A 16,197-nucleotide genomic window follows, 5' to 3' on the forward strand; every position below is an offset into this window, starting at 1 on the left:
TCGGACTATGTATTTTACTTTTCGCAAGTTGCAGTTACAACATGTTTTTTTATGCCATTGTCTCTGTTACGATCATCTGTAGACATTCCATCTCGGTGCCCTTGGTTACTTGACAAAGTCCTTGTGCCTAAAAGCTTATGTACAATTAATGCTTTGTGGTAATGTGTCTATCTTTCCTATCTCACTGGCATGCTGTTCAGGATGTTTGTTTGCATGTATGAGGTAAGGAGTGCTCAGAGTACGGGATGGCGTGTTAATGCGCTGCTTTCCCTGCACCACTCTATATTCTTTAATATACAGTTATGAACCGTCCCAATGGTATGTATTTTGGTATGTATTTTGCCAACCTCTGAAGCCTGAAAAGTAGATCCACGCAGGCTTGACATGGGGCCTACTTTGCACCAGACCTGCAGATGAACTGGGCTGCTGTTAAATCTCAGTTACCAGTTTAATGTTATCCACTAAAGAGTGTAATTTGCTTTCTGACTTTGAGAACATTCAGACATGTAATTGCTAATTTTACTAAGCCAGTAAGAAAGCTATAGCTGGTAAGATAGCTCTGTGGGTTGACTGCTGAGATGTGTGTGTGATCTACAGGTTGCAGGTTCGAATCCCGTTAAGGTCAGCTCAGCCTTTCATCTTTCTGAGGTCGATAAATGAGTACCAGCACAGTTGGGTGATATTGTATCTACATTTGTTCTATATAAAGTAAAGTGCTTAAGCATAAGTGCTATATATTAAAACATAGTCAGTTGGCCTTGCTTGCATTCGCAGTAATTTCGTAATATGGGCCTATACCCACTGACATTAACGATACATATGATCCATTGTTGTATGGAATCTATATCATATTACTGTGATATCGTAACCATATTTTTCATAGTGTACTTAGGAACAATCTATGTGATGCCACTTCCCATTTTGTCAAGGGGTGAAAGGTCATGTTCTATCGCTTCCCTTGATGTCACTTTGGGGTGGGGTCAAATGACTTCACTTCCAGTGATGTCATCACAGCTCAAGGGTCGTGTGATGTTACTTCCACTACCCCTGGCATTTTGGTAAAATGACGTCCCTGCACTAAGTGCTCAAACTTGAAACAGGAACCCTTGTACTTTTTTGGGCACAAAGTTTAAAAATGGCTCTAGCCTCCAACCATTCTAAATTCACATGGTTCGAGTTTCCCTCAGACTAGATCAAGCATGAATGATTATCAATTTGAGATACAACCGGAAATGATGGGAAATCTAATGAAATACGTAAAGGCAGAGTAATTGTACAATACAGTCGCTGTTCCATTTAGGTTTTCATAAATATTTGACCGTTCCCGACTCATTGCCCTACCCTTTTTAGTTTGCTGAACCCCAGTGCCTTTTGGGAAATCTCCCAGTTATGCCCCCTGCATATTACTGATAGGGCGACACCTCTAGACATGGGCCCCTCCTTTAGCCATGGGCCCCTCCTTGCACTGCGGATGCATCCGCTCTGAGTGCACAGGGAAGACGATGGGAAAAAGGAAAAAGAACTGGTTCTACTGACTACTTCATGTATGCAATCACTTACATAAGCGTGCATAGCCCATGGGCATCTAGGCACTGGTTGCGGTGAATCATCTTATATAAAGCTTAAACCTTCTGAGAAGTTTACAAAAAAAAAACCTGTGCAAGTGAATGTTCCATAACCCTTTGTTTTCCATACACACATTAAAACAGCCTGATCCTTCATCTTTACAAAATGCAAACACAATAAGAAATAGGCACGCTGGGAAATATTTATTATGAAGTAAAACGTAGCATTTGATGCTATTTTGCAATGTTTTATGGTCGGATCATACGTGATTGTTATTTATGTAAAAACTGCTCAGTTTTGGCTGATGAAATCATTTAGCTCTGCTGAGAGGAATTCGTGTATATTGCATGTTGTGTGTTCGCATTAACAGTCACTGTGCACTATTATAGCTACACTTTCACAGAAACAGTAAACATTTCTTGAACCCCCACCAAGTCTCTGTCCCACACACCCACACACACACGCTTTCTCGATCGCGCACTTTACCTCTCTCTAACCAGAATGCATCCGACACATTGAAGCGCTATTCTCGACATTTCCACCGTTTCTAGAGCTACAAGGATCGCATAGCATTAGTAGAAACTCTCAACTAAAACATGCCCTTCGTAACAAAGCACTAGCAAGTGCATAAATGGGCGTGACATGATATGATAAATGCCATATCATATCATATCACGCCCATTTATGCACAAAGCAGGTTTCTGCAATCAATCACAAGACATACACGGCAACCAAAGTCACAACCTATTTTAAATATTTAAAGTGGGTCCTACCCCAGTGAAACACCCACTCATGACCCTTGGCCCACCAACAGCCACTAAAACAGGAGATGAAACAAACACTGAATCTATGACCAACACAGGGCCACAAATAGCATCACAATATGGAGCCAGAAGTGGAGAATAAGAGACCAAGTAGCCCGACCAATGCACTCTGTCTTACCAGAGAACGGAGATCCATCAGATGCCCGGCGAGGGGGCACCAATATTCTATTCATCATGGAAACATGGCCATTAGATAACTACAACCATAAACCATCCAGAATAATATCAAACTCCTCCAAGCCAATTGAGTAGGCAAAAGAGGGGTTGCTGTGACACACAAGGAACACCTCAGAATCTCATCAGTGCAACCTATGGACATTCAAGACTTCAAAGCAATCCTCATCCACCTTATCCACAACCATCAAACCAACTTGTCCTTTCTGCTCATATACAGACTTTCCTACAACCCCACATTATCAGAGAATTTATCTGATACTTTAGCAAACCTCATGGTGGAAAACAGCACCTAATCATTCTTAATGGTGAAAGGGGCAATACACTCTGCCAGGCATGCTCCGCATTCAATGGTCTGTGAAAAATACCTCATGACCATTGTTCTTCCATACCCATTATGTCGAGCCTTTTGTTATCAACGCACCATCAAGGAGACTCCCGCCACACAAAAGACAAGCTTCTATAGCCAGGACAAGCAGGAAATAACTCAGGCTACAGGGACATGGAACTCTAATAGAAGGCACCAAGCCTAACCCATGAGAATCAGATGCTTTGGTCATAGAGGAAAAACAGAGATGTTTCAAAAATACTTTTTGGAAGCCCTGGACGTTCTTACACATTTGAAACAAATCAGTATTTCAGAAAAACACCTGCATTCAGGTAGCTTACTCTTCAGTAAGGAAGCCTGCAGAAAACAGACTGCAAAGAAGAACAAGCCTGGAAGAACCATTACAACCAGCAAGACAAAGCAGCATATCCGCGACAGACCTAAAACTACAAAACAGCAATATTAAAGATTGAGTTACTGCACTACACAGAACGCATCAGAACAGCAACTCTCACAAAAGAAATGTTCACATTCATCAAACAAATGAGAAAAGCTACCTCCTGCAGCAACACATTGACCTTCCCAGAAACTACACTGATATCACCAATCACTTCTGAACTAATGGGAAAGGCGTCTGCTCTGATATCCATTTGGGATTACCTTAAACATATTGCAAACACTATCATCATCTGGACACTTGTAGTCCTTGATATCGCAGTGGCATTTGACACTGTCAATCACAGATCATTAATAAGGAGACTTGCAAAACATTGCAATGGATGAGTTCTTTCCTCACAGACAGAACATAAATCAACTGGATTCCTCATTTGGATCGAACTCCTGCAAAATTACATATGGAGTTCTTCAATGATCAAGCTTATCACCTCTACTTTTCAAGACATACATGGCACCACACATGAGGCTCATGAAGAAACATGGACTCACCTTTATGGTACAAGTATGCTGATGACCTACAAATCCTTTTTAAAATTACCACCAACAAGGACACTAAAACCGCCCTCACCAACTCCCTCTCACAAGGGAACAACCATAAACAACGTAAAACTCACCACAAATGAGACACAGTTCATGATTGTTTCACCCAATGTCACACCAGATCTACCCAAGCCCAGGTTTATGATAATGGAAATCTTCCAAAAAAGATCAGACATGAGCAAGAACCCAGGGATCCTTATAGACAATGCACTTAACCTGGAACCATTACATTAATCAATGCAATAGTACAGAAATGCTTCTACCATATCCAGTCAGTTAGATTAATAATCTCATTCCTCGCCTTTCAGTACAGGACCTTCATGCTCATCGCTGGGTCTATGAAGAAATGACTATGCCAACACCATGTATATCGGCATGCTGAATTACCTTACTAAGAAACTCATATGCATCAAGCACACAAAAGCAAGACTATTACTCACACTCAACAGGAGGGAACAAACAACACCAATTCTAAGAACTCTCTGGCTACTGGTCAAAACAAGAATCCACTGCAAAGAACTGCGCATCTCCCAAAGAGTCCTTCAGGACAGTGGAACCAAATTCAAACAAGGAAAGATCATCCTATGTCAATCAAGAACACCACTGAGATCCAGCAACGATGTACTACTAGTGACCATTGTCTACATCAGAGAGAAAGAAGATTTTCTTTCTTCAAAATGGTGGACAAACTCTGGAACACTCTGCCAAAGGGAATTCCTGTAATTCAGGATACCTTAGCTTTAGGAAAACAATAAAGAGTTGTTTAAGCAATGTAAAATCGACTAAGGCACAACCCAGCAACCAGATATCCTTTGGCATTTTTCACAAGCCAACCATGTGGATGGTGACGCTGGTACATGATGTGCCCTTTGGCCTGAGCTAAACAACGATAAAATGCCTTTCCAGCTCTTCTTCATCATAAAGTAATGTATGCAACAATGTGAAGTTTCTCTTGTTTGTCCCAAAGAACACCAGTTTTGCTTTGCTATAGCACCACAGCGAAAGCCAACCAATCTCTCCCCTAGTTTCACATAGAGACCACATCCCTGGTGTCACACCATGAGACACACTGCATACTGTGGTTGGTGCCGGAGCATCTACACAATACTGGGTAGGTTAACCCTTACTACAAAACTTCCACCCTCAAACACACTACACACAAACCAAATATGCCCCTCACGGCCAGATTCCTAATACCCTCCCAGTACATGGCAGAACACTACATCTTTCAACCAACTTATATACCGCAGCCCTGCTCAAAGTATCCTAGCACCACAGGGACAGGACTAATTTTCGGACACCAACCCTAAGGTGCTTGACAAAAACAGCTAAAAAAACCTGCATGCTGGGATAGGGTACTTCTGATCAGCATGCATCAACACAAACAGCGAAGCTATCACCATTTTCACTTCCCCCCAATTAACCAAGCCCACCCCAATCTCTTTTAGATCTTCCAGAGTGCCTAGAGACCATGCATATGGCATCAGTGCATGGCACGAATCCCAATAACTCTATAACACACACACACTTGCATTGTGCACTCTCTTCACTCTTTTAGAAAGCAGAGTTTTGACTAAATTGGCATATTTCCAGGTCTATGGTTTAGACAGGCAACAATGGCCTCAGCAGATTGGTTCAAATATTCAACATTTACAAGAAAGTATTAGCCATCAGAAAAGAAATACATTATTTTGTTATAAACCTGATTAAGGGAGACATGACAGTAAACTGTGCCCGGGGATTGTGACAAAAACATGACACAGACACTTAGCTAATGTTGGTGTTTAGAATGTGTTGATCCGTTCAAGACAGCACTGCCTAGGGAGTGCCTCAGATGAATTGTACAGTTAATATCAAAATGACACTTTTCCAAGTTTCCTAAATGTTTTTTTCTGCTAATGCCTGCACAGTTTATGGATTCATCTTTTGGCTGTCAAGCAATATAAGAGGCTAGATGCAATGGGATTTTTAAGGTGACGGCTAAACATATTCTACAGGCCATATTTTAACTGTTGCTAAAATATTAATTGGTAAAAAAACACATTTACTAAAATCTATGCTATTTCCTCCAAAATGATAATACAATTTGGGAAATGTTATTCAAGGCTAGTAGTAACAACCATCTTATATGGAATTACAGTTTGAATACAGCTAATTAATTTAATTTGCTATGGAGTAAGTGGGGTGTTCTACTGGGCAGGTGACCGTATGGATTGATGTGCAAACCTGTGATTGTTTAACTGAACTGGTCCAAAAGAAGTAAACACAATAATTCACCAATGAATCACAGCATTCACAAAAACACATATCACCAAAGAGTTAAATCATATATGTGCTTTACAATTATTTTTTATTGATTTCATACTTTATTACAAGCTTTTGTAATAAAACCATCAATACAATTGTTGACTAGAGGTGTATCAGTGTCCCATATCTTTCCAATAAAAGAGATATTTGTGCTACCAGGGAAATTCCTAACTGACAAGCTTGAGCATTTGTGCCTTGACCTTGGCCACACTGAGGAGAGGAACTTATTCTGACCATTCCAACTGAAGAGTTTGCATGAGCTTACCTCATCATGGCTGAATATGAGTGAAGTAAACCAGGCAAGGCCACCAGGATCTACCACCTGCAGAATGAGATCTAGGAGAGCAATCTTCCTTGTAGGAGGAAGAAGGCATCGCCCTGGGTAGGCTATGTTTGACTACAATGACACAATGCCAAAATATTTGAGAGAGATTGATGCTGCTTCTGTTATTGAGATTGGAAGAAACCTAGAGAAGTGGAAGATCCACATGGATCACCATGCCCCCTGAAGATACTTACAATCTAGAAATAGAAATCCCTCCTAAGTAAGGTGATACATAGATTGATTTGTCATTTATTATGCACCTATAAACAAGTGTTTCAAGGTGCAAGGAACAATTACATCATCCCCAAGACCAGAAAAGGTCACTGGCACCCACCTCAACACCAAGAGATAACATTGGCTCATTCCAAAATATGTTTTTTTAAAGAATCTTCACTTCTCCCCAAGAGGGAGACTTTCCTTGTGAGGCTAGGGAGAGGAGCCCCCTACGCAATACCCTCCCTAGGGGTAGAGGCACTCGGGACCTGACCAGGAGAGACTCCCCCCATGGGGGACAAGTACTCCCATTCCGATGAGGAACTCCATTTCCAATCCAACCAGGATTGTTCTGTTGGAAGATAACACGAGGAATCTACCTAGATTTGTTATTGTGGCATCTCAGAACAAATTAAGCATCTGCTGATTACTGGGACGAAGAAGATCCATGGAGTCAAGGAGAATAAGTACCTGTTACCTACTGTGAGACAGGCATAGTATCAAGAGATGACATAGACACCAGATGTAACAGTTTTGAAATACTTTATTAAAATGCCAGGATGGGTGTAACATCTAACCTGCCCTATAACTATGGTGGGGATTGCTCTACCTAAAGAAATTAAGGGACATCTATGTCCAGAAGTCCAAAACAAAAGTCTGTCTGTGTCAAAACCCAATGCAGGGATATTGTAACTCAAAATAGTGTCCAACAAAGTCTGCAGAAATCGCTAGCTCCCTTCCCCAAGTTCATGATACAGTTCCAAAACCCAATGTTCTCAAGAAATTCAGGCTTTCCTTCCCCAAGCTTCAAGTACTAATTTACAACACAATGTTCAAAAAGAGCTCAAGGTTCCATTCCCCAAGCCTCAATAACTGGTTCACAAAACAATGTTCCAAAGGAGGTGGGGGTTCCCTTCCCCAAGCTTTAAACGCCCTGTGGTTTACAATGTTCAATGGGTTTCTCAGGGTTCCTTTCTCTGAGCTTTAAGCAATTTGATACACAAGTGTCAACAACTGTTTTTCAGTATTCAACAGGGCTCTGGGTTCTCTTTCCCAAAGTTCAGATTCTCTTGTCACACTATTCAACAAGGCCCTGGGTTCTCCTTCCCAAAGTTAAGTCTATTGTCACACTATTCAGCATCTGGTTTCTTGCTATCATTGAGTACTTTCACAAAGCACTTGCTCACACTATTCAACAGCTGGTTTTTTACTCTTATTGATTACTTTCACAGTTGGTTGGGGCCCTCTGGTCTAGACGCAATTCATAGACCGCACAATCCACCCATTACAGGTCGCCCAACCATATGCCCTTAGTTTACCAAGCTCTCCCCATTGTGTGTTTCACATAAGTTTCTCAGCAATTACTCAGTTCTCTGTATTTTTCAATTCCCCTTTCTTACTTTTAATAAGAGCCTTTCTTTGGCTCTAGTTTACATTGCTTCTCTTTATTTTGCTCAAACTTCATCTTATTTTGCTCACTCCCCCTTTTTGTTGCACAATATCTTTCCTTGATACTTGCAAGGGTTTGCCCATTGTTCAGAATTCTTCAAACACAAGTCTTTCTCTATACGCGGTCACTCTGATACAATGTTCCACACCTTAACTTTCCTGCGCTCCTTCGCATCATTCAGTTAATTATTTGTTTCTACGCATGATTGTCCTCTTGTTAAGGCTTCTCACCTTCGTTCGGAGACTTTTGACAATGTGCCGACTGCACGTAACCACTCCGCTAGACTGTGTCCAATCACTTGCATTCACTCGCAAGCCGGGTTTCTTCACAAACTGAAACTCACTGGTCGATCTGTGTGCTACTTTTTTGCTTTCACGGTTTCTGCCTTTTAGCATTCCTGGGTTGCTTCTCCTCCCAGCACTCTGAAGCTGCCAGTAAGGGACCGCCAGTTCACACAACCTCCCTTCTCTACTGCTGTCAGCTGTCCAGAGACTCAATTCTCTCGCCATGCTCCTTCAGACGACCTAGCTCTGCTTTACTGCAGCGTCTTGGCTCCTCAACAGCTCAGCTGGGCTTCCTTTCTGCTCCTCTACCAACACTTTCTGTTTGCTCTTGGGGCTTTCTGGTTTTATACCATTGCCAGTCAATAATAGGCTGCAGGTGCAAGGTATCAGACTCAATTGCCCAACTTTGCTTGAACCTATTAGTGGGACATGTTTGGTTTGAGTCATTGTATTTCTCCATAGCCCTCTTCCTTGTCTCGGTAATATACTGGCATTCCTAAGGGAGTGGGAGTTATGCATTACTCTTTGAAGCTTCTTCCTTGTCCAATATCATACTGATATTTCCTAAGGGAGTTATGCATTACTCTTTGAGGCTTCTTCATCTTCCAGTACTTGGTGTATTTTCAGAGGGTTGGACAAGATAGGAATGTCAATATCATATAAAAGGTGAGGGAGAGTAAGGTAAATCATTGTCAGAAAAGGGGGATACCATGTCTCACTCTCTGGCACCCTCTCCCCAATGACACTCCACTCAGGTGATCCTCAATCGCTTGTCTCCAGGGTCAGGATCCAAAAGAGATGGCTCTTCCCTGGACACCTAACCAAAAGATCCCTGGGGAGTATATGTGAGAGTACCTTCAGGTTTCTCACAGTACTGAAACGAAGAAACCAAAGGGAGTATGCCACAAACACTGAGGAAGGACTCAAAAAGGATGCTGGGGAAGCCCCAGAGCAGCATCCTAAATGTGGGAGGAGAGAGCATTACAGAGACAGTGACCCAGGAGTTTCAAACCATCTCCAGGATGGAGGCTGGTGAAGCAGAGAGAATGCTGACACTCAGCAAAGGAAGACGCACAGAAGAATAGGTGCTCAAGAAGCACCTTTCCAAAGCACAACTAGTTTCAACACTGGGGAAATTCAAGGGGCAACTAAATACAACACAGAGGCAGAATTCAAAGCACAGCTAGATTCAACACAGCTGCAAAATTTAAAGAATTGCTAGATTGAAAGGCTGTGGCAAAATTCAAAGCACAGTTAGATTGAAGGCAGTCACAACTAGATTCAACACAGTAACTGGTTCTAGGAAGCCATAATTTTCTTGCGGCAGGAGGGCTTTCAAAGCCCCTCATTTTGACGTTTATGGATTGCTACCTTGTTTAGACCAGTGATTTATTTTTTGTACCAGGTCTGGCCATACATGCTGGACTGTGTCCTTGGCTGAACATAGATTAGGCGTACTTATTGACCTAAGCTGAATGGACTGAGATAAGGGAAGAAAATGTGCACACAGCAGATAGCCACCGTTAGTTAGGATGTGTATTTGTGTCATAAAAATCATTAAGGTGTCAGCATATCACGAGAACACAAGATTTGACCCATGACCTTTCCAATTCACTCAAAGGAAAGGATGGCATTGGACAACATATTTACAAGCAATAATAACACCAATAAAAAGAAGCATATTACACTAGAAACCCAGAGTTCATGAATGATCATCATGATTTATCCGTGTTTATAGTGAGCGGATACACATTTTCTATGATTATGATTAAAAGGAAACCTATTTATCAAATCTCTGCAATAGTTTTCAGTCTAAAGTAGATGATTCAGAAGGTTTTTAGCTCAAGGAAGTTCTCGAACCAGCAGACACACTAAGGTGAATGACATGCCAAAAGGAAAGCAAACTTTCTACATTGGGTGCATCAAACAAAGACAACTTTTGAAGCCATTTTTAATTCAATGACAATATAGGAAATCCTTAATAGGGTTTGAACTCGGCGACAGTGTAAACATTTTTGACATCTTAGTAAAAGTGGGAATTGCAGGCTTCCCAGCGTGCCTAACCTTCCTCACAGGGCATCAATGTCTATTTGTAAGGACATTCTGGTTCCCTCGCGCTTGTGCCCGCCAAGATAACCCATTTCTCTCATTGTGACCTACAACAAACAGCCTGTGCAAGTAATGCATACAAGTGCAGTGCCATTATGTAGTTGGCTGGCTGGAAAAGTTGCACTGACTGGTGCAGTAAAAGTATCACCATTGCTCTATGTCTATCACTGGAAGTAGAATGAAGCAGCCACAGCAGACACATCTGTCCAAAAGCCAAGCCTTGAGAAATCTCAAAGAATTAGGACCATGCAAAGTTTGACCCTGTTTCCCTAGATTTGTCACTATAATGAAACCAGCAACATGAGTCTGATAGGCAGGAATTGAAAATTAGTCAGTAAAGATAAATAGCAGATTAGCCTGTTTTTTGCCAGAAATAAACTGGTGAAGAAAATCAATTATCCATTCCACAAGATCAATATACAAATCCAAGTCTCTTAAAGACAAATACTGCTGACAAAGGGGATGCAGTTGGGGCCTGTATGAGTACTGGCAGATGACAGTAAGAGTGGGCCATCCCTTACACCTCGTAGGCACATCACTCTGTCACTGGGATTTTCCCATAACTGGAATCTGAAATGATTTCAGACTGACTCTCCGGCGAAAAGGTCAAAGGCTAATTCATCGTTTGAAGCTTCCATTTTTCATCTAGCTAATAAAAGATTGATCATTTGATGCCTGGTCAAATTCAGTTCTTTGACCACAAAACAATCCTGGCCTTTCCTTCACGGTGTCAATTTCCAGAAGGAAATCACAAGCATGTGTACGTGAACAGAATGCAGCACGTTGAGTTACTGAGCGTATGTTAGGTCCACCAGGTCGCTTGCCTTTTTATATCTGCAAAGGAAAGAAACTCCAGGGGTATCTTGTGCATGTTCTTTTTCAGCAGATGGGATTGTGTGCACACAGAGAAGAGTGGAGCAGAAAGGGAACGTGCAAACCTTTCTAGTGGTTTAAGATGACCGAAGACCAGTGGGGAGCGCAATGGGAAGAGGGCCACGTTCATCACATTCATCACCATCACAACCCCTTATGTGCCAGTCTATCATGCAAGCCTATGCAAAAAGGACGAGCATACTCGTGCTTGGCACTTCCCCTTAAGTGCCAAGGACGAGTATGGGTTGCTTTGTAAACACCGAACATAGCCCTGCAACAGCAAGGCTTGGTTTGAGGGCGTGGTAGGGCTATTGTTTCTCTGATAGAAACTGCCGATGATTTCTCCTGAAACGATAGCCTCACACATTGTCAGAACTATTAAGTGCATCAACCACTACCATGCGTATGTCCTGCCACTGCGTTAGATGCAGGAGGATGAATGACACCACTGTAAGCATTAGAACCCATTGTTCTGAGAATACACTGGCTAGTTTGGGCTATTAGGTGGCAGTGCCACCGATTATCCACAACTATTGCATTCGAATACAAATAGGCAGACATGGCATATGAGGGGGGACACAAAACTTAAAGGTGTTTGGTTATTTACCCACCTATTGACTGCCCATGGTCATGCTAATCCCTTTGGTCATTCCCACCCAGTTCCTGACCCTCCCCGCCCAAAACACCTCTTCATGGGAACCCTCTCACCTCGCTTTAATCAAGCCTTAACATCAAACTTTGCAGTACAATCCCTGCCAGTGTTCTGAGAGTTAATGACTTAGTTGGAGCTGTAAACACGCTTCTGGTGTGATAAAAATGCATAAACCAGGTGTTCCTTCAACCACTCGATTTATGAGCACAATGTGCGTCCTTCATTGAACTCCTGTTAAAAACAAGCATTGACAAAGTCAACATTTTGGGCTTTTGTATAAGTATTAGGCATTTGCCAAGCACTGTTACTAGATGCCCAGGTACTCACACCATGTTGCACTTGCTACCATCAATAGCCAGTTAATACACTACGGCAGTGCCTGGCAAATGCCTTTTCCGTGCATACAGAAAAGCCAAACTGTTGGCATTGCAAATGCGTGTTTTTTAACTGATGACTCAAATGATGAGTGTACCAACTCTTAGGTACACTCCCCTCCAACAACTTATCACAAATAATACAATATCCTAAAATTCTGAATAGCCTATAAGACCTAACTGAAATATTTAATTGCGCAACTTGATCAGTCCCTACTCGTGACCGCGATAGCAACTCCTTGCCTATCTCATAGTCGAAATGTGTGCTTCACAAAGTGTTTGAACAAAAAATAACTAAGTGACAAAATTAGACATAGCAGTGGCCTGAATTGCGCCCGGTCTAAAGACAGCGGTAGAACATCATGTTGAAGCACAGAGAGTGCATGTGAAGGAAAAAGAGCTCATGGTGCCACCCGAGTCTCTAGGGCCAGAGAAACAGGCCAATGTACAGAAGGAGGAGGGCGATGGGAGAGAGGGAGTGGGGAAACGTAGTGTCGAGGAGTTTAGTTGTTGTTGACTTGCACTATACGTACAACTCTCGATACATCAATCTTGCCCTTGTTGCTGGCTCAGCTACATAATGAAAAGTAGCCATTTACGTTTCTGTGCATTTTCTTATGGTAATACCACACTCCTTTTTGGAACATCTGAGAATGTTAAAGGCTTCATTTTGCTTTTCATGCATTTTGCGCACAATGGCAGACAGCAGTTCTGCCTCCTAATAAGGCTCAGCTCAGGTTCATGGCTCCTCTTTCCTTTTGCCTCTCAATAGTCTCTTGGGACATGGGATTCTCAGCGCCCTTAGGCATCTCTGGATATTTCCAGGCAAATCCCAAGACTGGAAAGGAGCCTTCTAGGCATTGGAAGCAGCTATGGCGAGATGGATTAAGCATTTGCAGAAACACCATTGCTCTCCTATCTCCACTGAAGGGGACAGCCAATGAACTTTAATAGGAGTCACACAGATGCATTTGGGTCCTGCGGCTGAACAATCCCTTTATGAAAATGATTACTGGATGCCCCAATGGAGGAATTGTCTGGCGTAAAACGGCTCCAGGTGGCAATGGGGGCTCTGGCAAAGGAGAGGGGTGAGGGGGAAGCTATGATAACAGCGTATGGGGAATGAACCAAGGAGCCACACTAAGCCAAACGGCTCCCAGTTAATGAGTGTCTGCTGTCAAAGTGGAATGTGAATGACGAGGAGCTGCCTTTTTCTGTAATGCTGGAAAATAACACACAAGACGCGAAAATGATGGCCATCTCAGAGGGAACGACATGCCACATCGGCAGAGTGCAAGAATCCTTGCATTGCAAGTTGACAAGTTCAGGGAACGTCAATAAAGATGTACTGGGAAAATGCCTTGAGTATCCACGGAGGATCAGAGTGGCATTCTGATGTCAATATGTGAAGTGACAGGGAGGATGAGTAGGTGCCTGGCTGCCACCTTGACACTGTTGCGAGAGAGCCACACCCTGACCTATTAGGGGCTTGAGGAAGGGCAGCTCATTCTACAACTGAGGTGAAACCAATGGTGACAAAGTGGGACAACGAAGAGCTACAATCGCTCGAGTCTCAGGCAACTGTGGACAGTACACAACATAGAAGACTTGTGATAAAAAAGGGTTTGAAAAAGGTGACCATACAGTAAAGAGAGACCGCAGTTCATAGAAGGTTTCCGATAAGGTGGCAAAAGTATAAATGCTTCTGAGTGAGGTGAACTGTGGATTTTGCTGAGGGACAGGGTCAAAAGACTGGAGGGGGTAGCTGTACTTCTGCCCCCTATATGGTAAGGTAAAGGCGTAGAACACCCCAGAAAGGCTCGCAATTTGGTAAACGTGGACGAGCAGCCAGGCTTAAGCTTTCAGGAGGGGATGCAGGCAGGTTCTTAAGTACAGGGTTTGCCCAAAGTCCCCACAAAGGAATGGCCACACTATGTTAGGTGATAACACAGCTTCTTCATATAAAATAAGATTCAGGAATATATATACACATTTAAATAATAACACTATTGTATTTGGAATACTTATTCAAAGAATTGTAAATATATACACTCTGTGGTACCACAAAACACTTAAATACAGTAAAAGAAGCACTAAATGTAGACAGTTTTAAATGGGCATGTGAATATGGAAGAAAGGCTGGTTAGTTATCAACAGTGGCAGAATGCTTTCTTTAGACTAGACAAGCAATGTGAGGATCCCCCCCACCTGGGCAACGGGTAATGGAAAGTTAGGGAGTAACTTATTCTGTCATTTACAGCCCAGTCCAATAATGTTCCATAACCTTTTGCTTTCTTTAAAAGGTTCAGCCACCCCATAGTACTTGAGAGGCCAAAGGAGAACAGGATCCAAGATGAATATGGGAGACATGGACGACTCCAGATGATAGAAGATGCTCTTCATCATCACAGTACCTTTGGTACAGGCAAAGTGGCAGAGATTCTCGGTTTCACTCGACGATTGCCTCCGAGGAAGGACCCCCCTTGAAAGACAGAGCCACTGGGATACTGAGTCCAAGAACAAAAATAGAACCAAAGTCTTTCTGAAGTGCAGCAGTTTTACTCTTCGATGTGCTCTCTTTTCGTTGACGATTTCTCCGACTGTAGAAGTCCTGTGAAGATTAAATTTGCTGTGGGCTCCTTAAAAGCTTGGCAGATGAGAGAAAGACAAGAAAAATACAAGAATTGGTGCACTCCTAATCTGGTAAACTTTTTATGAAAATAGTCAAAAACAAATGTCAATTTAAATTAAGGTGCGGGGGAGGAACTGAGATCCTCCCGACCGACGCGGAGCTTGAACTACTTTCTCAATCACACTGCAACAGTTTGGATACCGTAGAACTGTTTGAAAACTGTGCCTATTCATTGATGAATTCTTGCCTCGCATCTATAACATGGCTTTCCCGGATTTTACACTGGGATTTGGTTTAAACATGCCTGCTTCATCTTTCTGCACTATATAGAACCTTTATTTTGAAGCTACTGTGGAAATTCAGTGTTAGCTGAACGGACGTCTACGACCATTCAGAATTAGCAAGCGTTTTTCAAAATATAGTGTTCATTTCAGAAAAGTTTCTGCAATACTGAGCTAGCCCATGTTGTTGACTTGGTTGACCGCTACTACACCTTTTGGGAAGCAGCTTTCCGCATCTCGATATTCGCACTGACACCCCCTTTCCTTGGGGTGTTAGACATTGTACTCACATCATCATTGTCTTTAGAGTATCAGTCTGTTTAGGCCTGAGAAGAAGGGGTTTTCAACCTCGAAACGCGTCGCCAAATGAAAAACAGACTACTAGCAACACTTCTTCAAAATGTTCCTTCTTTTGCAAGAATATTGTGACTGCTTTTGCCTTCAAAACTGTTTTTGCCTTCAAAAACCTTTTTTGTAACCCTAAAACAAAATATACACATTTTTGTGTTTTACAAAATTTGCTTTTGGTCTATTATTATTACCTACAAACAGAATTAATCATTTTGAGTTTACAGTAGTTGGTTTAGCCAACACACAACAGTGTGCAGGGGACGGGAGGGTTCAAAGCTTGAACCTTCTCTTTCTTGTGTTTTATTAGATGAGAGAAAGACCCCTTGGGCCCTTTGATGACTTCTGGCAGCGACCGGTGCATAGGTCACTTTTGGTTATTCGGGTTTCGGAATTATGAGGTTTTCTGACTTTTAGTTCTTTAGTGCTGCAGCCACAACACAGACCTCTGGATGGCTTCT

At 42.3% G+C, this 16,197-nt stretch overlaps 1 protein-coding gene across 6 annotated transcripts in view; it reads right to left on the reverse strand.

The window, feature by feature from the left end:
- SYTL5 (synaptotagmin like 5) overlaps positions 1-16,197 on the reverse strand; it is an 885,600-nt gene that overhangs the window by 529,584 nt on the left and 339,819 nt on the right. The gene's annotated exons all lie outside the window — the stretch shown is intronic.

The sequence above is a fragment of the Ambystoma mexicanum genome, chromosome 7p (assembly GCF_040938575.1).
Source record: "Ambystoma mexicanum isolate Mex_15411 chromosome 7p, UKY_AmexF1_1, whole genome shotgun sequence".
Lineage (NCBI taxonomy): Eukaryota > Metazoa > Chordata > Amphibia > Caudata > Ambystomatidae > Ambystoma > Ambystoma mexicanum.